The sequence below is a fragment of the Cnephaeus nilssonii genome (assembly GCF_951640355.1).
Source record: "Cnephaeus nilssonii genome assembly, chromosome: 6".
Classification (NCBI taxonomy): domain Eukaryota; kingdom Metazoa; phylum Chordata; class Mammalia; order Chiroptera; family Vespertilionidae; genus Cnephaeus; species Cnephaeus nilssonii.
The window spans coordinates 5,048,864-5,075,373 of NC_137077.1; the positions used below are offsets into that span (position 1 = coordinate 5,048,864).

Here is a 26,510-nt window from a genome sequence, read left to right on the forward strand (position 1 = left end):
CTGGGTAGCTTCAAAGCACAGAAGGCTGATGCCTGACCTTGAATTATGCAGACACAGCTTTTCCTAAGTAGGCATGGCTGAGACCAAGATTGTTAGACTTTAGGAAAAAAGACTTTCTTCATACAGGCCTTTTAGATATTAGTGAGTAGAACATTTGATGCATATAAGCTGCAAGGCAACTAAATTTGAAACAGCACATGAGCTACAAAACCAGTGAACTAGGTTTAAATTGTTTGTGCTAGGCTTACATAGGCAATTCAAAGGGGAAATGGAAATTAAGAGGTTTCTCACAATACTTCACAGAAGGAGGGAAGGAAAGAAGAGAGAGAGGGAGGAAGAACAGAGGCAGGGAGGGAGAGAGGAACTTATAGAGGAAGAGAGGGAAGTTGGTAACTGGGGCTGCCACTATAAACATCTACATTTTGCGAAAAGGAGGTGATATTTCAAATAGTAATCTTTAAAAGAGAAAACATGTGCATTGGGGTTTTTTCCCCCCCAGATATGATAAAGGCACAGTTCCAGATTTAACCTCTTGCTGGCAGATTGTTCCAAATGGTGGCAGTGTCCAAGTCATATATTCTGGACACTGGCATGGACTAACGGTATCTTTGTGAGGCTCAAACCAAGAGAACCTCACCCATTCTTCCTTCTCTCCGATATCAATGTGTCTCTGCTACAGTCTTCGGCAAGACTGAGTATTGCATTCAGGGAACGTAACTTTATCTGCTCTTGGGCTGGAGGTAGGCTTACTTTTTTAATTTGGTGGTGGTGGGGACAGAGCAGAAATGATTTTGGTTAGCCTTGGAGTTCATATAATTTGTATACCGTTCTGATCCATTTTAGAATCTTCTGGGGACAAAATCTATTGATGGTCCCAAGAGAAGACCCAAGAAAACAGTGATTGGTAGTGGGGTGGTGTCCTCATGAAAGTAAGAGTAGGATGGTCCTGAGACCATCCCTGACCTAAAGGGGACAGACACACCCCTGCTGACCGACATTTACTGTGTAAGAGACAAAAGCTGGTGAGTGCTAGAGGAGAAAAACTTCTTCCTCACACAAGGCAGTATCAGTTTGTTTGCTATTCCTGGTCTTATATCCTGGACTCCTGCTGTGAGCCTCGAAGAGGAAACTGTGCTTGCAGAGTCCCCACCCCTCCTCTTTCCCTTGGGGGTACCTATTCTTCTCTGCTCCTTTCTTCCTTCTAGGAGGCGGTCTATCCCAGACTAGTGCTGCTGGGTGAGAAAACCTGTAAAGTTCTGGAGTTCAGAGATGAGCCAGTTCTCCCATGTCAACTTAGAATAAAAGAGAAATTTTGTTCTCTGCCTGTCTTACTCCTTCATCGTCTTACTTCCATTGTTTCAGAATGTAGACAGGAAATAGAATATTATTTAGTGGGTCCCTTTCAATTCCAACTTGGTTGGTGCCTGTGGGGATAGTGAACCTTCACTAAGGCAAACTTTCTTCCATTCTCGCCACACATTTCCATCCTTCCAATATTCAGTCATTTTGTATTTCTAAAAACCCTTCCTGATTAACACCATATAATCTGCCTACTTACTGTATTTCATACTGATACCTATTTTTTATTTGTCCTTTATTTAATTTGCTCGCTCTCATTCTCTTGTTGTTTTGAAACTACCCTTAATATTTTTAATGTGTTTCTTGAAAAAGTCTTGATGACATTCTTATTTGAAGGCATAGCTTATAGTTGTGTCTAAGGTTCTAGGTCAGTTTTACTGTCCTTTTGACAAAATGGAAGGAGAATCAGGCAATGCAGAAGTATATGGTTAAGCTAGGGGTTCCATGTGGGAAGAGACATAGGGTCCAGTGTATCGGTGCTAACAGGGTGATGAAAAAGCCATGACAAAGTCCACTTATGTGAACATTAACTGGAGGGGTGAACAAGTGGTGGTAAAGCTGTCAAAAATGACGTGACAACATAAGCACTTCATTTCCGCTTCAGCACATCATTTCACCTCAGAGCTGTCATCAATTTGCCATACACAGTAAGTGACAGATAGTTGTGACCTGGCACAGTGCTTCAGCACACACAGGACAGGACTCAACAAATGTTAATGACCAAATATGAGTAATGTCATACAGCATCTGTGCTAGGTCTCCTCTAAAAGTTGGCAAATACGCTAATATTTTCAAAGCCTTCCAGGATCAAGCCTTCACCTGTCTCTCCAGTGTCACTAACCAGGCCTTTTTGTTCCTTTTGTTCCAACCATACTGAGCTACTTATAGCTTCACAAATACGCCAGACTGTTTCAGGAGTCCATGCCTTTATTCATATTACTCCCTATGCCCTTTCCTCCCCTGATACTCCTCATTAAGACACAGCTTTCAGAAAGGATTTCCTGATCCATCTCTAGGTAGAACTGATGATTTCTTCTTCAGTGTCCCCAGTGGATCTTATATGAACCCTGTTATAGATCTGCAACTTTATTGGATTTATTTGCTTGCATAAATGCTTTTCCTATTAGACTGTTAACCTTTTAGTACCAGACACTGTATCTCATTAAACTCTATACTCACAGTTTATTTAAAACTATGTACCTGTATTTAATGGGAATTCAATAAATTTCCATGTAGGAATGACTAGATTAATCAACTAAAGTCCTTTTCACTTAAACTGCAATAGATAGCAATTCAATAAATATTTACTGGGTCCCAACCACATGCCAGATGGTGCTAGGCTAATGTGGTGTAGTACAATAAGCACTGGTTTTGAACGGGCAAAATCATTACTCTTTGACACTTACTAGCTGTGTAATCTTGGGCAAGTTACTTAATTTTTTAATCTTCATTATTTTTACCCATAAAACTGTTCAGGAGGTGGTGTTATAAGGATTAAATTAAATAACCCTAATATATAAAAAGCCAGGGGCCGTCATGACCAAAACAACCAGACGTTCGACCTAACAGCAGGCTGTGCGGGGCGACAAGGCCGGCAGGGGAGTTAGTGAGGGGCGACCAAATGACTGAACAGTAGGCTGTGTGGGGCGCGGCAGGGGGGTTAATGAGGGACGACCAAATGACTGAACAGCAGGATGTGTGGGGCAACCAGGCCGGCAGGGGGGTCAGTTGGGGGTGACCAGGCCAGCAGGGGGGACAGTTGGGGGCAACCAGGCTGGTGGGGGGGGGGCAGTGAGGGGCAACCAGGCTGGTGGTGGGGGGCAGCGCAGTTAGGGGCGATCAGTCCAGCAGGCAGAAGCGATAAGGGGTGATCAGGCTGGCATGGGTCGCAGTTAGGGGCGATCAGGCCGGCAGGCAGAGGTGGTTTAGGGGCAATCAGGTGGGCAGGCAGGTGAGCAATTAGGAGCCAGTGGTCCCGGATTGTGAGAGGGATGTCCGACTGCCGGTTTAGGCCCGATCCCAGGGATCGGGCCAAAACCGGCAGTCGGACATACCCCGAGGGGTCCCGGATTGGAGAGGGTGCAGGCTGGGCTGAGTGGGACTCCCCCTCCCCCTGTGCACAAATTTCCTGCACCGGGCCTCTAGTATATGTATAGCACTAAACAAGGTGTCTAGGAGCAGCCAACAGGCACTAAAAGAACAGTTCCTTTCTAAGAAGTTTCAAAGGGTTTATAGACTAGTAAAGGAGACAAAATACTAATCAACAACTCTAATGTAAAATAATGAATGCTTTGTTACTATAATAATGACAGATGCTCCTAGAACACGGATGAAAAAGAAAATCTGCCAAGAGAGTCTAGAAGGGGACAATAGAAAAGATACAAGAAGGAGGAGTGTAATTGCATTCTTCTCCCCTCTTCCAAACTCTAAGCAAAGAGCAAAGTATCAACCAAGGCACAAAGTTGTGAAAAAGAACTATCTGGGAAACAGAAAAAGGCTTACAAATAGGGGTTCAGTAAGAAAGAAGCCAGAAATGTTGATTGCAATTAGGTTTTGAAAGGGGTTTGTAGGATGAAATCTGTAACAACTGGGAGCCATGAGAGCTATTTAAGCAAAGGACTGACATGAGTGAATCTATCATTCAGAAAGCTGACGCGGGCAGTAATGTGGACTACAGACTGCAGCAGGGACGGACTAGGGGCAGAAAAGCTAGGAATACACTCGCATAAAACTGTGGGATTGCTAATTCTTAATGACAAATTACAGCTTTATAAAACGACGAGGCACCAAATATCAGTATCAACCTAAATACAAATGCTTTTTAAGGGGACCTACCAATGTAGAAATACAAAGGGCTGATGTGATGAACACTTTAAATACCCTTCTGTAAGAACTCTGGAAACAAGTAATAACATCAAAATGTACTTTTCTTCTTATTAAGATGAAGACTCTCCGATTCAATGCTAATACTGGGTAAAAAGAAATTTTAAAAACTTACCTTTGACAGTATCCTGGGGCAACACACGCCCGTGAAGATGAATCTAGACTACATTCAGTGCAAAAACCAAAACCCTGAAAAGAGAGAAAAAAATCACAATAAGCCACACACTCGTAGCAAGATGCCATGGCAAGTGGCAGAACACAAGTTCAGAATTCAGGCAGCCTAGTACGAATCCAGGCTTCTCCATCTACCACAGTGGTTTCCCAACGTGGGGGACATGCTCCATAAGGGGCAATTTGATTTTTAAGGGGGGCAATTCGAGAATGAGTTAACAGTGAATTTTTTGCATTTCTTATGGTTCTAGGGGCCTCATATACAGTATATAAATATATATTATGACATATTTATGCATTTCAGTTCTCTATTATATGTTTTAAAACTTTATTTGCTATTTTTTCACATCACTTCATATTATTATTCTTTAAACAATTTCTTAGTGATTTCTTCCTAGTACTTCAATTGTTCTTTTGTTCTTTTATTTTTCTCTTTCATGGATGCCATGTTTAGACCAAGTAAATGGCCTTTGAGGCTTCCTCCATGTGCACAGGAGCTCACTTTTTGAATAATAAGAATTAAATATCACAGGGGAGGAGGAGCATCAGGATTTTAGAGATGCTTAGGTGGGGCATGGCCAAAAAGAGGTTGGGAACCACTTTTCTACCAGCTAATAGCCTAACCTCTCAAGCCTCAGCTTCCTCATTCAACATTGGAAACAGTAACAGCATCTTTCTCAGAGGGTTCTTTGGAAGTTTAAATAAAATATGTGTAAAACACTTAGTACAAGGGCAGCACCAACCACATGCTCAATACTAGTAAAGGTAAGTGGTTATTAAGAATATGAACTGAAATATGAGTACTTGCTGAAGAAACATTAAAACCTGTATTATACTTTTGTTATTTATTTTACCCTTATGTCCTACCAGAAAAATAGCAAATTACCTTTTCAACTTCTCCATTTCATGTGAGGATATCTCATAATCACTTTGGATTTAATACTGCATCCAAATTGCCCTCTTCATCCCTTCCCAGGCCTCATTCTCCATATCTCCACTCAAACAGGGGCACCATCCAACACCCAGTTGCTGGTCAGAAACTCAGAATCACCTTGGATTTCCCACTCTAACCCAGTCCTCTCACAGCCATCAGCAAGTCCTGTCATTTGTGCTTTCACAATATGTATCTCGGATCTACCCACAATTCTTCATTTTCATTGCCATCATCACTTCTCACTTGTGAAGGCCTCCTAGCTGGCTTCCCAGAACCTATTCTTGCTCCTCCCCAATCCATTCCCAAATAATGGCTGGAATGGCCTCTTAAAAATCAAATCAGATCATAGCAAGATGCTAATAAATGCTGTGAGATGTTTTTTCATTTCAAGATGAAATGTCTCTTAATAAAAATAAAATACACATTTATATATCTGTGAATATACAAATACATCAAAATATATGAAATGACAGCCATTTATTAATAGACATTTAGAGACCCCAAGCCTGTCACTTCATGTTACAATGGCAAAAACGAACACCAGAAGGATATTCTGCTCAAGGTTGGACCTCTGTGTGTATAGGTGGGCAAAACAATGCCAGACAAGACTGGCAGAAATATATCTGCGAATAGCATCTACACTGTGCCAGAAAGCTTGTCACTGTTTGGAAATTGGCCCCTTAGTTTCACAATCAATGTTTCTGTCCAAGAAAGTGCATTCCATTCCCCATGGCTACAGACTGTAAATTACCGCTTCAGTCCCACATTATGTCACAATGTTTGAGGTGGTACTTCAGTGAGACTTGAAAACATCTGCTGCCCCCTTATCTGCCATCACCTCTATGTTACCTTGTTTTTTTAAAGTGTTTGAATAAACAAATCTTAGACGGAATTGTGCTGTGTAATGAGTATTAGTAATACTTTAATTATTATCCCTATCTTCCTACTATACACACCACTGTCCCAGCGATCTCTAAAAAGCAAATTTGATCTCTGAATATATCACTGCCAAAATTCACTCAAGAGCTACACATTACTTTTGGGGTAAAATTCAAGATCTCTCTTAGCTGCATCATCACTTCACACTCTATTCACATGGATTGCTATTGGTTTCCTTGCCCACATGATTTCCTGGCACTGATGTCTCTGAGGACCCTTCGCCTAATTCCCTTCCACTCCTCTCTTGAGATCTGCCTCGGGTGTTGTTTTGAAGTTTTCTCTACCCTCCCTGGCTCCACTAAGTGTTCCTCCTCTGAGGTATACCATGTAATATTGGTAATATCCATGAGTCTATTTCCTTCACTCAAGACAACAAGATCTATGTCTTACACATCTTTGAATTTGGTATCAGGTAGCAGTTTAATAAACATAAACTGAACTGAACCCTGACATGATCCCTATATCCCAGTGCTTCAACATAGATGCTTCCCCATTAAATAAAAGGCACTGGGGGACATGGAAGAAGCCAGCTGCCACTTCCAAGATGGGTTTGGCCCTCACGGAGAATGTGAGCTATGCAGTTATGTGTGACCCTCAGTACCTCAGAGACAGACTGGATTCTTTAATTTATTGTCACTACAAACCATTAAGATGACAACTCTAATTTTCAGGTCTCTATTCTGATTAGTTTCTGCCCAGGCTAAACAGGACTGCTTCTCTAGACTTATCATAGTCTAAACGCTGTACCAACTTCATAAAGTAGCTCATTATTACATATCTTGCTAACAGACAAGCTTAGGACACAGTGGCCAGCTCAGTCCTTTGCCTGCTTGGCAGCTGGTCCCAGACGCTGACATTCAGTGAGAGAAAAGGAGTTAAAGCAGTGGAGAGGCAGGCAAGGGAAACTGGGCAGTGTTCCAAGTATTCTGGAGACCAGCTTCATTACTCTCCACAGAGCTGTGAACCTCTGTATCAGATGGACTCATACTCAAGATAAACATAAAATTTAATTCTAAAATCAACATTTGAAATGATCTAGTTGAAGTTATCTACAGCACTACTTTCCTTCTAAGGTATGAATAATAGCAAATTCCTTCAAAATATCAGTTTGAAATGTTCAGGACTATATACTGTAATCCTACTATCTGATCATGTAGAGCCGCAGCAGTAAACTATGTGAACCTCTCCAGTTGTCTCTCTTCTCTTGCAGAATGACCAGGTTGGCCTTGGAATTTACACAGGGGTTGGGAAGGTTCAGTGGATCTTGGACTAAACCAACCCCCAGGACCAGCTAAACGGCAAGTAGATTTCAAGAGTTCCTCCACAGCCAAGCACCTAACTAAACTCACAGAATGTAATTAAAACTGCATCTTTCCTAGGAAATATGGCAAGTTTAAAAATACATATTCAAAAAACTATATTTATTAATATTACTTCTGATATGGTAGGATTTAATTTTCAAACTTGATTATTTAGCATAATTCTTTTAAATTTAATTTTGATTCTCATATCAAAAAACTCAAATAACATAAGGCTGTCTTCTCTCCCCCAATCTCAGTGTTCCCAAGACTCACCACTATTTATCTGTTTGACATCTGGCATAATACTTGGGGTTGCAGACTATTAAGAATATGCTATAAACTTTTAATTGAGTCACTAATAACACTGAAAACCCAGACTGCCTATGTCACTGGCAACTGGCCTAACTTCAAGCATGACGTCAGGAAAAGATGTCTTAAGTGAAGCAACAGATGTGAGGGAGGAACAAAACCCCAGCACGGAGGTTGGGGAGGTGTTCCCAGGAGACAAGCATGGACCAGGAGGATACCACAAGTCCAGCTCGGTAAGCGGCGTGCCCAGCTCAGGTGGGCAAGGGGCCTATTTAATGAAGTAACACAAATAACAACAACAAACGCCTGAGGGAGCATTGCTATAGGCCAGTGGTCGACAAACTGCGGCTCACGAGCCACATGTGGCAATTTGGCCCCTTGAGTGTGGCTCTTCCAGAAAATACCATGGCCTGGGTGAGTCTATTTTGAAGAAGTGGCGCTAGAAGAAGTTTAAGTTTAAAAAAATTGGCTCTCAAAAGAAATTTCAATCGTTGTACTGTTGATATTTGGCTCTGGTGACTAAGGAGTTTGCCGACCACTGCTAGGCAAATGGGTTTATTCGGCCACCGATATACAAGTGACTATTGTTCCACGATCTCTGCAGCTTCAGGTCACTTCTACTTCAGTTTGACACTTTGGAAATCCTATAAAAATGTTCAAGTCTGTCCATTCCTAAAATCAGCCCCTTTAATCTGTAACCTCCTCAAGCTTTTGTGTCCTCCCTCCCCCCTTTCCTCTCCCAGTCAAGCTTTTATAAAAAGAAAATTTTATTTGTGGTCTCAATGTCCTTCTCTCTCTCATTCACTTATTAATCACTGCATTTTGATTTCTTTCTCTATCAGTCCCAGTTGCCAAATACAATGATTATTATTCATTGGTTTTGCTTTAACTTGGGCATTTAAACATCGGAAAGACCTGAAACTGTCTTCTGGAAGCTCCTTTCCTATCTGGCAATTAAGGATGATGCAGATAGATCCAGCCACTGGGCCAGGGGCACCTTCTTTTAGTTCCTGGTCTCTCGGCTGTGTCTGAGTTCTCCTGCCTCCCTGGATTTGTAGCCAGCCCAAGGCCTTTGTCAATACTGTTGATTTGCAGATTCCCATCTGGGGCAGGCTGGGGCTGGGGAAGGAGTTGCTGCTTCTGTATGTGGGAGTTGGGGGACAGGGATTGTGGTGAGAGAACCAAACTCAACTCATAGCTTCAAAGATTGAGCCTAGTTCTGATGCCCAAACTGACATGGAACATGTTCAGCCCCTTTACCACACAGAAGGGGCCAAATTCATTACTTTTGCACCTCTTAGACCATTTCTTACCAGTTGTTTTTTTTTTTTTTTGCTGAATAGTCTTTCTCTACTTGTCCTTTCATTACTGGTATGTTCCTCAGGAGTTCATCCTTTCCTTTTTTTTTTCTTTATTGATTAAGGTTTTACATATGTGTCCTTATCCCCCCATTGCCCTCCCCCCATCCCCCTGCTCACGCCTTCACACCACCCCCAGTGTCTATGTCCTTTGGTTATACTTATATGCATGCATACAAGTCCTTTGGTTGATCTCTCCCTCTTCGCCCCCACCCCCCACCCTCCCTTGCCTTCCCTCTGAGGTTTGATGGTCAGATCGATGCTTCTCTGTCTCTGGATCTGTCATCCTTTCCTTTCTCTATTTTATGTACATGTCCTTATCCTCTCCCAGAGATTCGACTACTACCTGTATCTTGATGACTCACAAGTCTCTCCCCAGTGTTGATCTTTGTTACAATCTTCAAAGACATCTATACAACTACCTCATAAGTCTTCTTTGCCTTATGTTCCATGGGTCCCCTAAAACATAACGTAACTAAAATAATCCTCTCCTTCAGCCACATTTGGAAATACTATCATCCCACTTAAAGAAAAAATCTGGGACCTCATCAGCATCTCCCACCAAACATACATTATTTCAGTATATACTTTCTTCCCTATTCGTACTGCCTTAGTTCTGGCATAGTTTCTCACCATATTTATTCCAAATGTTTTTTTAATTGATTTTCTTACCCTCAAGACCCACCCCACCTCCACTGCCATTAGAATTGCCTTTATAAAGTGCAAACCCACATTGCCTTTGCAATGTCTCTCATCCATCTTCAAGATAAAATCTAATTCGCAATGCATGATATTGTCACAAGGCCTGGTACCTGCTCACCTCTCAGCTTCAACTCACAAAACCGCATTGCTTTAAGCACCCCATGGTTTCATGTGCCTGTAACGTTGTATATGCTCTTTTCACTTGGAACTGCCTTCCCTCTCACAGGGCAAATTTCTTTTCAGCCTTCAAGATGCAGGCTTAGGGAAACCTTTTCTAGGAAGTCTTTCTTGATTCCTCTCTCTTGCTACAGGTGATATGGATGGATCTTTCCTCTGAGTTAGCGACTGAACTTGGTATATATTTCCACTAGGCTTGTGTATGTTGTTTATACTACTAGGTTTGCTGAACACAGGATCTAAGTCTGATTTATCACTGCATGACCATCATTTAAAATAGTACTAGTACAAAGGACATCCCAATAAATTCTTATGGAATAAACACAGTTACTTTGCAGGGGGAAAATAAAGTCAACTCAATATACTAGTAATATTCTTAGTTTACTAAAATAAGGATGCTGCTTATAAGTTACAATAGTTTATCCAGGGCCACAGTACAAATTTCATTTCATTCATTCAGTGAATGAGCCACCTGCCAGGTATCATGCTCTGTTCTAGGAACACCATGGTGAAATAATGCTTGGGTCTCAAGGCAATCTGCTACCTGTATGGGATCCTCAGACTTCCCGGGAGAAGCTGTGAAGGAAACTTTGGGATTAACAGCAGGACCTTGACATAAAACTGTTAAATTCATTCTTATATCTTGTAAGTCAGAGAGTGTTGCTTAAAAAAACAAAAACTTAATCTGCAGCAGGGATGAAGAAAAAGGCATGTGCCTCTCCTTCAGCTACTAAGCTACTAATTTGGTTTGGTCAGTTAACTAATGCCCTCTAGCTTGGTCCAAGACAACTTGTCAATTCCTTAACAGAAAGGGCTTCGGAAAATAAGGCTAACTTCTGAAGACCTACACACAGCTGGAGGTGGGGGCAGGGAGTAACAGTTGCCTGCTACAAGAACAGCAGAGTTGGCCGGCTACTGAAACAGCATATTCAACTCAACCAGCTTTACTGAATGCTTACTAAGTGCCCAGCATTATGCTCGGTGTTTTCAGAGCAAGGGCCTATGGCCAGGTTTTATAGCAATTGTTGGTCACATAAAAATTAAACAGATTAACAAACCTACTCAGTTTTTATAGCCAATTTATTGACAATTTATGATAAAAAAAAAGCCTTTAATCTTTTTCCATATGTATATTGATTTTATGTAGTGTTGTTTTTAATCAAGTAGCTATTTATATTAAGGCTGTTCAAAAAATTGTAAATGCACATTGGTTCTTCAATAAACCAGTGAGTTTGGGAAATTTTAATATTAATATTGAAGATAATAATCATCGTCATCATTACCAACAGTTTACGCTGTGCACAGCAATATGTATCATGGATGTCTCAAAAACTCTCATTTAAGATATCCTGTCCTCAGAAGTCTTACGCTCTTGATAAGAAGAAGAAAACTCGCACAGGAAGCAATTCCACAAAAACTAAGCGCTAAACTGTGTGGCACAGAAGTTTCGGGAATGCAGTGAAAACAATGGGCTAGACAATCTATGCAGCCCTCATGGAAACTAGGATTTCATCTGGAATTGACAGGATTTAAAGCAGTGATGCTCAAACTTTTTGGCCTCAGGATCTCTTTAGATTCTTAAAAATTATTAAGGACCCTAAAGAGCTTTAGTTTATTTGGGTCATAACTGTCAATATTTACCATATTAAAAATTAAACTATGAAAAATTTAAAATATTTATTCCTAAGTATTCATTTAAAAAAACAGCCCTAGCCGAGACCGGTTTGGCTCAGTGGATAGAGCGTCGGCCTGCGGACTGAAGGGTCCTGGGTTCGATTCCGGTCAAGGGCATGTAAATTGGTTGCGGGCACATCCCCAGTGGGGGGTGTGCAGGAGGCAGCTGGTCGATGTTTCTCTCTCATCGATGTTTCTGGCTCTCTATCCCTCTCCCTTCCTCTCTGTGAAAAATCAATAAAATATATTAAAAAAAAATAAATAAATAAATAAATAAATAACCATTCCTAGCCAGTTTGGCTCAGTGGATAGAGCCTCGGCCTACAGACTGAAGGGTCCCAGGTTCAATACCAGTCAAGGGCACATGCCCAGATTACGGGGTAGCTCCCCGGTGGGGAGTGCAGGAGGCAGCCGATCAATGATTCTCTCTCATCATTGATGTTTCTGTCTCTCCCTCTCCCTTCCTCTCTGCAATCAATAAAAATATATTTAAAAAACACACAAATAAACATTTTAAAATTAAAAATATTTTAAAAGATAAAAATTTGAGAAAAGTGCCATTGTTTTACATTTTTGCAAATATCTTAAGAGACAACAGCTGTATCCTAATTTCTGCTTTTGCATTCAATCTTTTGTAGTCTCATATGTCATGTAGCATCTGGAAAACTCTACAATCATGAGAAAATGAGTTTAAAAGGCATATATCACTCTAGTACTAATAAAATAGTTGTGACCTCACAGACCCCCTGAAAGGGTCTGGATGGCAGGTGGGGAGGGACCCTCAGACCACACTTTGGCTAATCATTAATTTTAAAAGAGAAAGAGAATGGTATAAGCAAGAGCTGGGCAGGAAGGAAGTGGGTGGCTTGAGAGCCGTAACTTCCACATACTCACATTTATTCCTAATATCTTGGCTATAACCAAGCTCACCTCCATTGTGAACCTCAGAAACAGAAATGGCAGGGGACGGTGGGGTTCTGGTGACAGCGGGACACTGGTGTGTGCTTCCCCTGACAACATTCCCTGGAGGCCACGTCAGGTTTTCCTTTCTGGCGCCTACACTACGCTCTCCTTCTCAAAGCTGTAAATGGCTCACAAGAAACTGCCTTCCCGTGGCTTCCCGGGGCTGTATTTTAATAACTGAAAATCATCTCTTGCTACAGTCTCAAATTCTTCAGACATTTCTTGATCTGGCTGTCTTAAAAAGCAAAGTTAACATCAGCCACGTAGCCAGCTTTCCCTTGCCAATAATCATGCGAGTTTGCTATTCCATTCGCGTGCATGTTGTGCACTGTAAAAACAGTTCCTGGAGCATCATATGTCATGGATCTAGTTGCCATAAACTGAAAACATTTTCTTCATATTTTGTGGCACAAACTAAAAGCATTTTGGATGTGGTTTGCACACAGTCCATCTCTAGCCAAAAAAAGAGGTTTAAATATATGGAAAGACAGAGAAAGGGAGGTAGCTATTATCATTGTTAAACTTTTTTTTATCAGCAAAGTCAATGTTCAATAGTGGATGCTTTTTAATTTGAAAATTTACCATGATTAAAGTTCTAAAATTATCCTGCAAGTAGTATAGTTGTTTATTTTATGTTGCAAGTTTTAAGTTGTCTAACAGTATTTTATAGTTAAGAGAAACACTGATGAAACAAGCTTCTCTTTTGATCTCAAATTAAAAAAAAAATAGAAAAAACTATGAATCTATATATTTTTCAGTCTTTTTAATTTTATTTTTGTAGTAAACATATTTATTAAGGCCTCTTTAGAGAACAGATCATTTTGAAGTCAAAGTGAAAGTAAAACTTTGGAAGAAATTTCTGCTCTGCGGATGGTAAACTATGTAATTCAGACCAATCAATGCTGAGGACAGCCAGAAAATCTCGGCAAAATATAAAAAATATCTTGAAGGCAGAGGAGTACTAAGAAGTTAATTAAGATTTACCATATACAAAAATCAATTCCAGGTGAACTATATACCAAATGTGAAAAACAAATAATAAAACTTTTAGAAGATAATAAGGAATAATGTTTCCATAACCTAGGGGTAGGGAAGGATCTCTTACACAGGATACAAAAAGCACCTATTATCAAAAAAGAGATAAATATGACTACACAAAAATTCAGAATTTTTGTTCATCAAAGATATCCTCAAGAAAATAAAAAAGCAAGGCATATAAAACCAATCAAGGGCTCATATTCAAAACATTAAAGAGTTCTAACAAGTTAAAAAAAAAAAGGCAGATAACTCAATAGAAAAATGGGCAAGAGGTTCAATGAGGAACATCATCAAACAAACAAAAAATTATATTACCTAAATGGCCAATAAACATATGAAAAAGTGTCTAGCCTCAATAGTAAGTGAGAAAAATACAAAAGAAAATCATAATGAAAAAATACCAAAAAAAAAAAATGATGATATCATTATATACCAGAATGGCTACAAACTCTAAGATCTGAGAATAAGTACTGTCAAGGATATGGAACAATTGGACTTCTCACATACTACTTGTGTGAAAATGTCAATTGTTACATCCATTTTGGAATGCCGTCTGGCTCTACTGTTCTACTAGTAAAGTTAAAGACAGACATACTTCATGATCCAGCAATTCCACCCCCAGGTATCTACCCAACAGAATTCATGCACATGTGCACAAAAAGACATATATAAAAATATTCAGAGCAGCTATTATTCATAATAGCCCCTAACTGGGAATAACTGAAATATTTTCATAGCACAGATAAATACATTCTGGCATATTCATAAAATGGAATACCATTCTATATATATATATAAAAGCCTAAGCGACCGTTAGGACCGAACGACCGGTCAACCAGTTGCTATGACACGCACTGACCAGCAGGGGGCAGACGCTCAATGCAGGAGCTGCCCCCTGGTCGTCAGTGTGCTCCCACAGCCAACCTCCCACGGCCAGCCAACCTCCGCAGGTCCATCCCCCCAGCCGGCAAACCTCCCATGGTCCCTCCCCCTGTCTGGCAGGCCCTGTCCGGCAGCCAGAGGTTGGCCAGTGGCCGGCGGCCTGCAGGCCGCAGCTGGCCCAGCCCTGATCAGGACTGGCCAAGAGGGCCCCAATAGGCCCTGATTGCCGGCCAGGCCTAGAGACCCCACCCGTTCATGACCCCACTCGTGCACCGGGCCTCTAGAACAGTAATAAAAAAGAAGAAACAACAGCTACACACAACAACATGGGATGGATTTTGCAAACATAATGACCAGGTTATATACTAATATATAGCATGTGAATCTGTGTTCAAATTTAGCCAAACTATAATGTTTAGAGGTATGTGGGTGGTAAAAGCAGAAAGGGAAGGGACGGACTACGACTAGCAAAGATCACTACTAGTAAGAAGGGGCTGCTGGCTCCCAGCAACATCCTATTTCTTGACCACAGAGGTGGTTATTTTAAAATAATTCATTAAGTTTTATATTTGTATATTAGGCACTTTTCTAGTGTGTGATATGTTTTACAAGAAACAAGAATGAAAGCCTAAAAAAGAACAAAATTAATACTAAGGGGAAAGTGGTATCTTTGGTATAACTTTAAAAATTAGAGCGCAGAACCCAAATTCTTTAGATGGCATTGCAGCCCTTCATTACCCAGCCTTGTCTTTCTAGTCTCATCTCTTACCATCCACCTTTCTTCAAAAGTAGTCTCATACTCGCTCTCAACCCTGTGCCTTTTTTACTTTTACTTGTGATATTTCTCTGTCTAGAAAACCATGTAGACATATCCCAATCATCCTTCTGCCAAAGTACAAAATGTCATTCAAGATACAGCCTGGGTGCCAACTACTGTGAGAGACCTTTTCAGGAGACACAGATTCTAGAGGCACACTGCCTAGTTCAAATTCCAGATCTGCCATTTACTGGTGGTGTGACCTTGATCAACTTAGTTTTTGTAGCGTTCTCATCTGTAAAATAGGATAAAAATATGACTTGCCTCACTGGGCTGTTGTGAAGATGACATGAGTAAATATAAGCAAAGTGCTTAGAACATGCCTGGGAGAGAGTAAACACTAGGTATTAGCTATTATTATTATTAACTAGGTATAAGCTATTACTATTATCAATAACACACTGATAACCTCCTCCCTATCCACAAAGCCTCTTCACATTAGATATAGTCTTCCTCTGGGTTTCCATAGTTAATTTCTTGCGAGTTATACCTTTCATGTCTCAATCCCTATCTAACACTTGGCAGGTACTAGATGTTGAACAAGTATCTGTGGAATGAATAAGCTACAAAGACTCCAAACGTGGATCTATGTCACATATAAGAGTAGTCCTTTGGCGCTACCCTATCCTTTGTGCACACCACAAACTGGAAGCATAGTCTTGATGAGACTCCTACAGCAATTACCTCAGAATATGAGCGTAGACTCCCTCTGGTAGCAGCAAATGAGGGACAAGTAATAATACATGTCCTAGTAATAATACTTGTCCTATCTAACTGTTGTAAGGCTATTGTGAGGCTCAAATGATAATGACTATGAAAATAAAATTTTTAAAGTGTGAATCTCTACTATATGAGATTTTATTACCTTAAAACAGGATTACTATGATATTGCCAGTCTGGAAAGCACTTTAAGGGATAATAAGAAATTAATATAATGTAAAAATGCAATCTGATATGGTCTAAGATAAGATTTTTATTTTCAGATTAAAATATTTTGCAATGAAATTTCCCGATTTTCTCATTTGGTTATTAATCATTTATGTAATGTCAGAACAAACATTTGTGTGTGTGAATGTTCACAGCAGCATTATTCATAATAGCCCCAAAGTGGAAACAACCCAAATGTCCATTAACTAGTGAACTGATAAAGTATGGTACACCTACCTAGTGGAAAACTGCTCAGCAATAAAAAGGAATGAACTACTGACACATATTACAACATAGGTCAACCTCAAAAACATTACATTCAGTGAAAGAAGCCATCTCCAAAAGACCACATATTGTATGACTCCATTTACATAAAATTTTAGAAAAGGCAAATCTATACAGAGAAAGTAAATTAGTGAATACCTAGGGATGCGAGTGGGAACAAGGACTGACAGCAAATGGGCAAACAAGGTCTCTCTGGGCTGGTGGAAATGTTCTACATTTGGGTTGTGATGATGATTACACAACTGTGTAAATTTACTAAAATGTTTTAATTCTATTACCTAAAATGGGTGAATTTTATGGTATGTAAATTATACCTCAATAAAAATGTTTTTTAAAAACAAATATTAGGCACTCTTTTACAGCCAGCTGTAATTCCCACATCTTTAAAATCTCAACAACCTATGAGATTAAATAACACAAGAAGAAAGCAATAAAAATCAGCTTTTAAAAATAAAAAAATAAAAATGGCACATACTGAGTATCTTAAAAAAAACCAAAGCGCCATCTCTATACTCATTTTTCAATCTAGGAGCAACAAACAATTATCTTGATAAACAGGCTTTCACTGTCATTTGTTTATTTCATCCCACCTGTACAAACATACACTGGCTTCATCTGCATTTATAATTGCAAACATGAATATTTGGCATGATGCCCTCCCCTTTTATGGGCAAACAGCAAGTATAAGAAAAAGGTAAATACAGAAAGCATAGTGTATTGTAAGATAAAAGAATAATGACATATGTACAATAAATAGGATTTCTAAATAGGGTTTAAACTAACCCTTAGACACTGACAGTTCTTTATACAAATGTACTTCAGATTAAATTCTACAAGTCCTAAGATGCTACCCAAATTAGTTTGCTGAACTGAAATTGTTAAATTGGATATTGCTTAAAGTAGGTCATTGGCTCGGGCTTGAAAAGTATTTGGTAATGCAGAGATCGACTTGCAAAGTCGTTTGTCATAATGAGATTTGACTTAGACAAAACAGGAGAAACCACACTGGTCGGGTGTCAACTGTCAGCTGTATTTTATTCAAATAAAATTCATTTTAGATTTATCTTACTGCAGATTTCTGAACAGGGAAACAACAAGATGAAAGAAATGTTTTCGAAAGTGTAAATCTGATGGCAATATTTAGAAAATGCCTCTTTTGCTTTCTGCTCCTTTGTCCCTCACATCTACTCAGTCTCCAAAGACCATTCATCTTTCTTTTGAAAAGTCTTTCAGGTTTATTCCTTTCTCTCACTTCTACTCTCACCATTATAATCCTAATTTGTGTCAAGAGGTGTTAAAGGGCTGGAAAACTGGGGAAAGAAGCCAAACTAGACACCATTAGAATAATCTAAAATGAAAGCGCAGCCCCCCTAACAGCAGCATCAGCACCACCTAAGAACTTGTAGAAATGTAAATTATCAGCCTTTACCCAGACCTACTAAGTCAGAAACTCTGCGGGCAGGGCCAGCAATCTGTGTTCTTAAGGAGCCCCTCCAGGTGATTCTGATGCAGGCTCAAGTTTGAGAATTAGTGGTTTAGAGAGAAGGATAAGAGGAAAGAATGGACCAAGAGGAGCAGAGAATTCTGCTAGGAATTTCTACCACAATGTCCCTCCACTCTTTGACCCAACCTATCCAAAAAACTCTTCCCCAAACCTGCTCTTCCAACTGTTATTCATTTCTGATATCACAACCCTCTACGTTGCTTACATTCAATCTCCTTTCCCACCAGTCTTCATCCAATATACTAATCTTGTTGATTCCAGGGTTGGGGCTCTAAGCAGTCGGTGGGGGTGGGGGGAGCACTATATATGGGAAATTATGCTTAAAGAGCCCTTCAAATCGGTGGAGAAAAAAATGCGTTATTTAGTAAATGATTTTGAAGTAACTGGCTAGTCATTGTGGGAGTGGAGAGTGGAAGCTATATTCCTTACTTTATACATCTTATTCAATACACCAAAATAAAATTCCAGGTAAACCAAACACGTTTTAAAAAACATGGAAGTAGTAAACAAAATCATCATAAAATATTTTTTGTAACTTTCAATGGGGAAGGTCTTCCTAAAAGCATGGTAACTTCACCCAGAAAGCATAAAAAATAACTAAAATATTATTACATAAAAATCTAAGACTCTCTATGGCCAAAAAAAATATCATAAAATAAAGATATACTAAATATATATTAAAGAGTTCTCTCATATTGTTCAGGAAAAGATGAACAAACATAATAGATAACTGGACAAACAATAAAAAGGATACACAATTCACAAATAGAAAAAATACAAAGTATATAAAAAACATAAACCCAATACTTTAAAAAAAATGTTTTTTTTAAACCTAGCAAATTGGCAAAGATTAAGAAGACAGATAATATCCGGGTGTGGAGAATGTGGCACTATCACATACTGATGGTGGCATATAAACTGCCTTTCTACAGCATAATACAACATCTACCAAAATTTAAAATATGCATTTCTTTCAGATAGCAATTCCATTTGTAAGGAAGAATTCTACAAAAACACAATGTATTTGTCATTGCTACTGCTGCTGTACTATTTGTAATCCATATCTTTTAAAAAATATGTTTTTATTCATTTTAGAGAGAGAGAGAGGAAGGAAGAGGGATAGAGAGATGGAAACATCGATGAGGGAGAAACATCCATCAGCTGCCTCCCACACAGCCCTTACTGGGGATCGAGCCTGCAACTTGGGCATATGCTCTGACCGGGAATCGAACCGGTGACCTCCTGATTCATGGGTCAATGCTCAACCACTGAGCCAAACCAGCCAGGCAATCTTGAACAATCTTAATGTCAATCACTCAGGAACTGGTAATAGAAATAGAACATTATGCAGACATTAAAAGAAGGCAAAAGTAACATGGAATAAATATATTTATAACATCTTATTAGATTAAAAGAGCCATCACAAAACATCATGTATGTTTTAATCCATTGTTGGTTAAAATATACTTATATCATATATTATATACTACATGTATGTACAGGGTAGGGTAAAAGTAGGTTTACAGTTGTTTATATGGAAAATAATGCAATAATAAACTGTTTCACGTACTCACAACTGTAAAACCACTTTTGCCCAATCCTGTATAATGCACAAAATGTGTAATCCTATATAATAAAATCCTAATATGCTAAGTGTCCAGTTGTCCGTTCAACCAATCAAAGTGTAATATGCTAATGATATGCTTAGGCTGTTCAACCGCTTTCTATGACGTGCACTGACCACCAGGGGGCAGATGCTCTGACTGGTAGGTTAGCTTGCTGCTGGGGTCCAGCCGGGACTGAGCAAGACAGGTTGAATACACCCTGGAGCCCTTCCGTGGTCCCTCCCGAGCTGGCCAACCTCCTGCGTCCTTCCCCAGCCCCGATCGTGCACCGGTGGGGTCCCTCAACCTGGCCTGTGCCCTCTCGCAATCCAGGACCCCTTGGGGGATGTTGGAGAGCCAGTTTCGGCCCTATTCCACAAGCCAGGCCCACTGGTGCACAAATTCGTGCACTAGGCCTCTAGTATACTATCTAATAAAGAGGGAATATGCAAATTGGCCACAAAGATGGCAGCGCCCATAGCCAAAAGATGGCGGCATCCAGTCCCCTCAGCCCAGCCAGAGTCCCCCAGTCCTTTCAGCCCCGCTGGGGGGTTGGCAGGTGTGTGGTGCGGCCGGACCCGCCCAGGGCCAGCCCAAGGTGCAGGCAAGCCTTGGATGACAGCTGCCCAGCCACCTAGGGCCGGCCCGAGGCGCAGGCAAACCGTGGATGTCGGCTGCCCAGCCACCTAGGGCCGGCCCGAGGCCCAGGCAAACCTCGGATGTCGGCTGCCCAGCCACCTAGGACCAGCCTGAGGTGCAGACAAGCCTCGGATGTCAGCTGCCCAGCCGCCCAGGGCCGGCCTAAGGTGCAGGCAAGCCTCTGATGGTGGCTGCCCAGCCGCCCAGGGCCGCCTGAGGCTCAGGTAACCAGAGCTGACTGAGGCTTGCATTGCCAGCAGTAGCAGCAGCAGAGATGTGATGGGGCCGTTGCCTTCCCCTGATCGTCAGGTCACCTCTCGCCCCTGAGGGCTCCTGGACTGTGAAAGGGGCAGGCGGGGCTGAGCGACACCCCCCCCCCCACTCCAGTGCATGAATTTTCATGCACCAGGCCTCTAGTAGTGTGTGTGTGTGTGTGTGTGTGTGTGTGTGTGTGTGTGTGTGTGTGTGTGTTTTCACACACACACATACTATCTGCTAGAATAAAAGTTTTGGGGGAAAGTCTGGGAAGATATACAGCAACCTTTAAAAACAGGTGCTGCTGCTGTAGCCGGGTGGCTGAGTTGGTTGGAGCATTGTCCTGTGCACCACAGATTCAATTCCAGGTCCTGCACTGGGGGTTCGATCCTAGTCAGGCAACCTATGGGAAGGGGAGGAGGGGAACAAGCAGCCGGGTGATGATACAAACAAACAAGCAGGTACTGCTAAGGAGTGGAATGGGGGAATTTTCCATTTTCTCCTTCATAAACTTCAAGTTCTTTACAAAGAACACGATCACTCTGACAATAAAAAGTAAATCTAATTATGTCTGTTCAAAAAGTTCTAGAACTCCCCAGCCCACAGAGAATACAGTCCAAACTCCTCAGTGAGATGGAAGCATGGCCCAGCTATGGCACCTGACACCCCACCCATCAGCAGGGTGAACTTCTCTGATGGAAGGAATATCTCTTCTCCCTCCTTCATTGTATCCCTCCTAAAGCCCAGTCTCTCCTGGTCACCCCTGATAACCTTTCCTGCCATTAGTAAAGCTTTTATCATGATGGAGCACATTGAAATGGCATTCTAACTTGTTATTTTCAGAACAATGTTAACAGTGCGCAAATAAATTAACAGATTTCTTCAACTGCTTTGTGGGAAAATAAGTTCACATGCCAATGTACAGGCTAACCAATACAATCCCACCACTGAAAACCAAAATGTAACCTTTTTTTTTTTTTTGCTAATAAGTATTTTTAAATGTTTTTTTGCCTTGTTTTTCATAGTCATTTGTTGGCATATATCCAGCATCCTAAGAAATCCATGGATTAAAAAAATTACAATTGTTCAATAGGAGAGGGAAATTGGGAGAACATTTCTTAGAAGGCATGAGAGGTGGAGCCACTTTTGGTGGAAGTGTAATGGGGTTCCATTAAGTACTCAGACAACATCCTGATCAAGCTGCACTATTCATCTTGCAAGCCCAAATTCACTCAAGTTGCCAAGGTACAGCAATATCACACCACCTATATGCCAGTGCAAGTTTGACCCAGGGTTCATTCAATTAATGGAAATATCATGTCTCTGCAGGAAATCTGAATGTTTCCAAAAATAAAAAAGTACAATGCTATGCCTGAGTAACAGAAACTCTTCTCTGATCATCCATAACATCAAGAGTTTCTTAGGCTTCACTAGGTAATATCTGAGCTTTATTTTAACCCACTCCTTATGGCTGATAATTGTCCTCACAGGCCTCCTGAGAGAGAACTGACCATTTCAGTAGTACCCTGTTGGGGACCACATGAGACTTGATTGGAAAGTTTGTAAGGAGGACATTCTGAGAAAAGGGAAGTGTGCGGAAGGCCGCCTGCCCTGTTTATTGGAATTCTGACTTAGGGGAGACTTAGGGGAGTGTCCAAGGCGGCGCCCCTAATTATTCATTGACCTTTCCAAACAAGTCTATGCACGTGCAGATCCCCGGGTGTTTACTGGAATCCTTACGCTTAATCCCTGGATGCCCTTGCCTAGAGGACAGTGTAAACACATGTGTCCTCCCAAGATTACTCACCCACTGATTGTATCTAAAAAATAAACTTTCTCTCAAACTGCTGCTACAATAAAAGGCAAACAAGGCAGGCAATCGAGGCTGCTTGGTCCCTTGAGCCAGGCAACCCCTTGGCCCTCTCTTTCACAGTGAAACTGTATGGGAGTAATCCATTCACCTGTCATTCAGGGGCTGCTGGTCAGCCCCGGCAGCACTCTGTCTATAAAGATCTAGACTCCAAAGTCTCCTAAAATTTTGGCCACGGTTAGGGCTGTTAGTGCCCTATTTATTCTGGGCATCAATGTATTCAGTATGACAGACAGTGCTTTCTGAAGTTGGTATGGTAATTATGTTTATATGTTTCTAAGATAATCAATGCAATAAAATACAAATACTAGGGTTTGGTGATCAGAGGAGTGCAAGGGAGTCAGAGTGCATGGAAGGCGAAGAGGCTAGAGTCCTTAGTTCAGTTACCTGTCAAAGACATGGATGAACTACTGTAATTTTCAATCACATCTGCCTTGAATATGAAGGTTGTAAATTATAGTACTTATAATTTTTTTTTGTTTTGATGTCCACTTCCTCTATCAACTACAGCAGGAATGGGGTACCTTACTCATATTTGTATTCGTGGTGCTTGGCACAGAGCAGGTACCCAGTAAATGTTTGCTAAATCAATGAAGCATATGCTTTAGAAAACTATATATCACACAATAAAGGGGCTCATGGCAAAAGCTGGTAATTGCCTACACTTCCTCTTGCAATCCAGATTTGGTTGGGGGTAACCCTGTACTCAGCTAGATTCCCCAACATTTCTTATAAATAGATGTGGCCCAGTACCACAGCTCTGGTCAATGAGATGCACATGATTAGATGAGGCACACCTTTCGTATCTCACCCTTTCCACTTCTTCCGGGGTAGGGGAGGGTTTGGGGTCACAGAGAAGTGACCATGCCACTATCAAGAGACACAATGACAGCCCTAGCCAGTTTGGCTGGGTGGATAGAGTATCAGCCTGCAGACTGAAAGGTCCCAGGTTCGATTCTGGTCAAGGGCATGTACCTCAGTTGCAGGCTCGATTCCCGACCTTGGTCAGGGCACGTGAAGAAGGCAACCAATTGATGTGTCTCTCTCACATCGATGTTTCTCTCTCTGTGTTCCCCCTCCTCCCTTCCACTCTCTCTAAAAATCAATGGGAAAATATCCTCAGGTGAGGATTAACAACAACCACAAAAAAACACATCAACACATTTAAGGATGGTTAGAAGGAAGCTGAGACATTAACACCACCACTGTGGAGTGACTGCAGAGCTTTGGATCACTTCTCAATTTTATGTTGTGTAAGAGAAAATTAATCTCTATTTGGTTAAAGTTTGATTTTCCATTATACATAGTCTTATTCCTAACTGATAAAAGTATGTAGGAGGAGGAGGAAGAATGAGGCTACTGTAGTAATCCAAAGAACAAAAATTTTATCCTAATAACTGAGTATAGTCTTCTTTTTCTTTGTGGAAACATAGTTGTAAAGATTTCTAGACCGTGTATCATTAAATGACAGCACTCTAGCTAGAAGCTTCATAATGATTTGAGATGATCTAACCAAATCAAAATGTTTGGAAAGAGTACTGATGCTTATATGCACTGACACAGATTGCAGTATCATCAGCAACCAGACCACCTAAAACAGATCAACTCCAAGTTCTCATGAAATTAGCAATAATATCCTCTCAACTACATGAACATGGTTATCAAAATCCAGAGTGAAAAGAAAATTGAAAACATTTTTTAAAAACGCCTGCAAAAGAATGCTACTATTTTAGCTGCATATTAAACTCCTGCTTTATCAAATATGTTGTACATTCAACATCTGTCCTTTCCACAGCTAGTGCCTACTAATTTGATGTTAAAGAACACTTTTTGTTTAAGTAACCGCCACTGGGAAAATTTTAATCCTTCTCAAGGGCAGTTCACTTGCAGTTCACATTCACTTCTGAAGAAATAAAAGTAAAGCAGTTGTCTTAACCTTCAATATTTTATGCACAAACTCTTCAGCTATGGGTAATGCATATTTATTTCATCAAGTTCTCATTCAAACTGTTTGTTTTTATTATTATTTTCAGATATCTTTTCCTGCACTTCATGAGTATTTACTACTAAAATACTGTATTTCATCAGTTCTGAAATGCACATTTTTTTTCTTTACATGTTAACATCTCTGAAATCCAGACAGGTTTTATAGTTAATGCCACCTTTTTTTAAAATATATATTTTTATTAATTTCAGAGAGGAAGGGAGAGGGAGAGAGAGCTTGAAACATCAATGATGAGAATCACTGATTGGCTGCCTCCTGCACACCCCTACTGGAGATCGCGCCCACAACCCAAGCATGTGCCCTTGACTGGAATCGAACCTGGGACCCTTTAGTCCGACGCTCTATCCACTGAGCCAAATCAGCTAGGGCTAATGCCATCTTATATCTTGCAACTAATTGGCAGCATTCTTTCTTTCTTAGTGGAGCATAGTGGCTCTTTCTCAATCTCATGTCTCAGCTTAAAGGTAAACTCCCAGAGCACTTGATCTATGATGGTCCTCCCTGAAAATTTCTAAGGTGGCCTTTATTCATTTTTCACAGCATATAACATTTTATAATTATTTATGTATTTATTTTAAAACTTATTTTGAAAATTTATGAACATAAACAAAAGTATAGCAAACAGTATAATGAGACTACAGACTACAGCATTTTCTTTTATATTTTAACTACTTTTCCTGCTATACTGGAAGCTCCAATGGATAAAGACTGTATCTTTTTCTCTTCTTCATGCAGGACCTTGTACAGGCTCATGATAAACACTCAACTAATTTTTTGCTTTCAATGAGAAGAAAAGTTCAAGATTACTCTAAAGATGATGGCACAACTGAGAAAAGCAAAACAAGGAGGGAAGAGTTGTGAGGACTCAGTTGGTAATTTATTCATCAGTCTACTCCCTGCCACAGGCTCTGTGCTGAGTATTGGGTTTCAGCGATAAATAAGAGAAAGTCTTATACAAAGTCTAGTGGAGAAAGATATAATAAGAAGTAGTATTTATTCACGGCCACTTATGTTCTGGATATAGGGCTAAGCATTTCAGAGGTATTGTCTCACTTAATCCAACTGCAACCCTGTAAGAAACCATTATAATACCCATCTTGCACCTAAGGAAATTGAGGCTTATAAAGGTTAAATACTTGGTAGCAGGTTACAAAGCTGGAAAGTGGTAAAATCAGATATAGAACTTAGGATATTTTATTCTAAAGCTAAGCCACTACATAGCACTGTACTTCAGATGTGCACTACCCAACAGAGCACCATGGAAAACGTTACAAGAGGCATGCACAAGGCATGACGGAAGTAAGGAGGGAAACCTAAAGAGTAAAAAGGTGAAAGGTCTCCGTCAGAGGTGTTCCCTGAGCACAGTCTGAAAGTTTAAGCAGGAAATTGCTAGGAGATGCAGTCTGAGGAAATTGCTATGTGCAAACAAATATGTAGGCACTTAAAGAAACATGGTACACCCAGGATACTTCGAGGAATTTCTCTGTTTTATCTTTAAAAACTGGGTGTAATGAATAACATTGTGCTAGGAGCTTTGGATATGAGACAAGATATGAATCACCATGAAAAAGTTATGCATGAAGCTCTATGAAGACATAAAGGAGGAAGGTGTGTGTGTTTTTTAAATTTTTGTTTGTGCAGCCTGAGGGGAATCTGGGAAAGCTTCACAGAAGAAATGAACCTTTGTTGGATCTTGAAGGACAAATTAACCATATTAGAAGGAAAAGGTAGGCAAAGGGAGTGATCTGCATAAAGGCATGGCTGGACAGATTTTGAGGGAGTCTATTTTGTGTGAGTGGCAAGAGATGAGGCTGGCAGCGAGTGTACAGATGTGATCTTCAATATCATTGTTTACTATAAAATTAAATAACTGCCTAACAAAAATGCTTCAAAGCCACAGTTATTTAAAAAGCA

General features: G+C 40.4%; 1 protein-coding gene across 2 annotated transcripts in view; it reads right to left on the minus strand.

The window, feature by feature from the left end:
* The window catches only part of TNRC6B (trinucleotide repeat containing adaptor 6B), a 216,025-nt gene that overhangs the window by 163,522 nt on the left and 25,993 nt on the right, over window positions 1-26,510 (minus strand). For both annotated transcript variants that reach the window (XM_079774127.1, XM_079774129.1), the window contains exon 2: window positions 4,358-4,431. The gene's annotated coding sequence lies outside the window, so the exon portion shown is untranslated. The remainder of the gene's footprint in view (window positions 1-4,357; window positions 4,432-26,510) is intronic.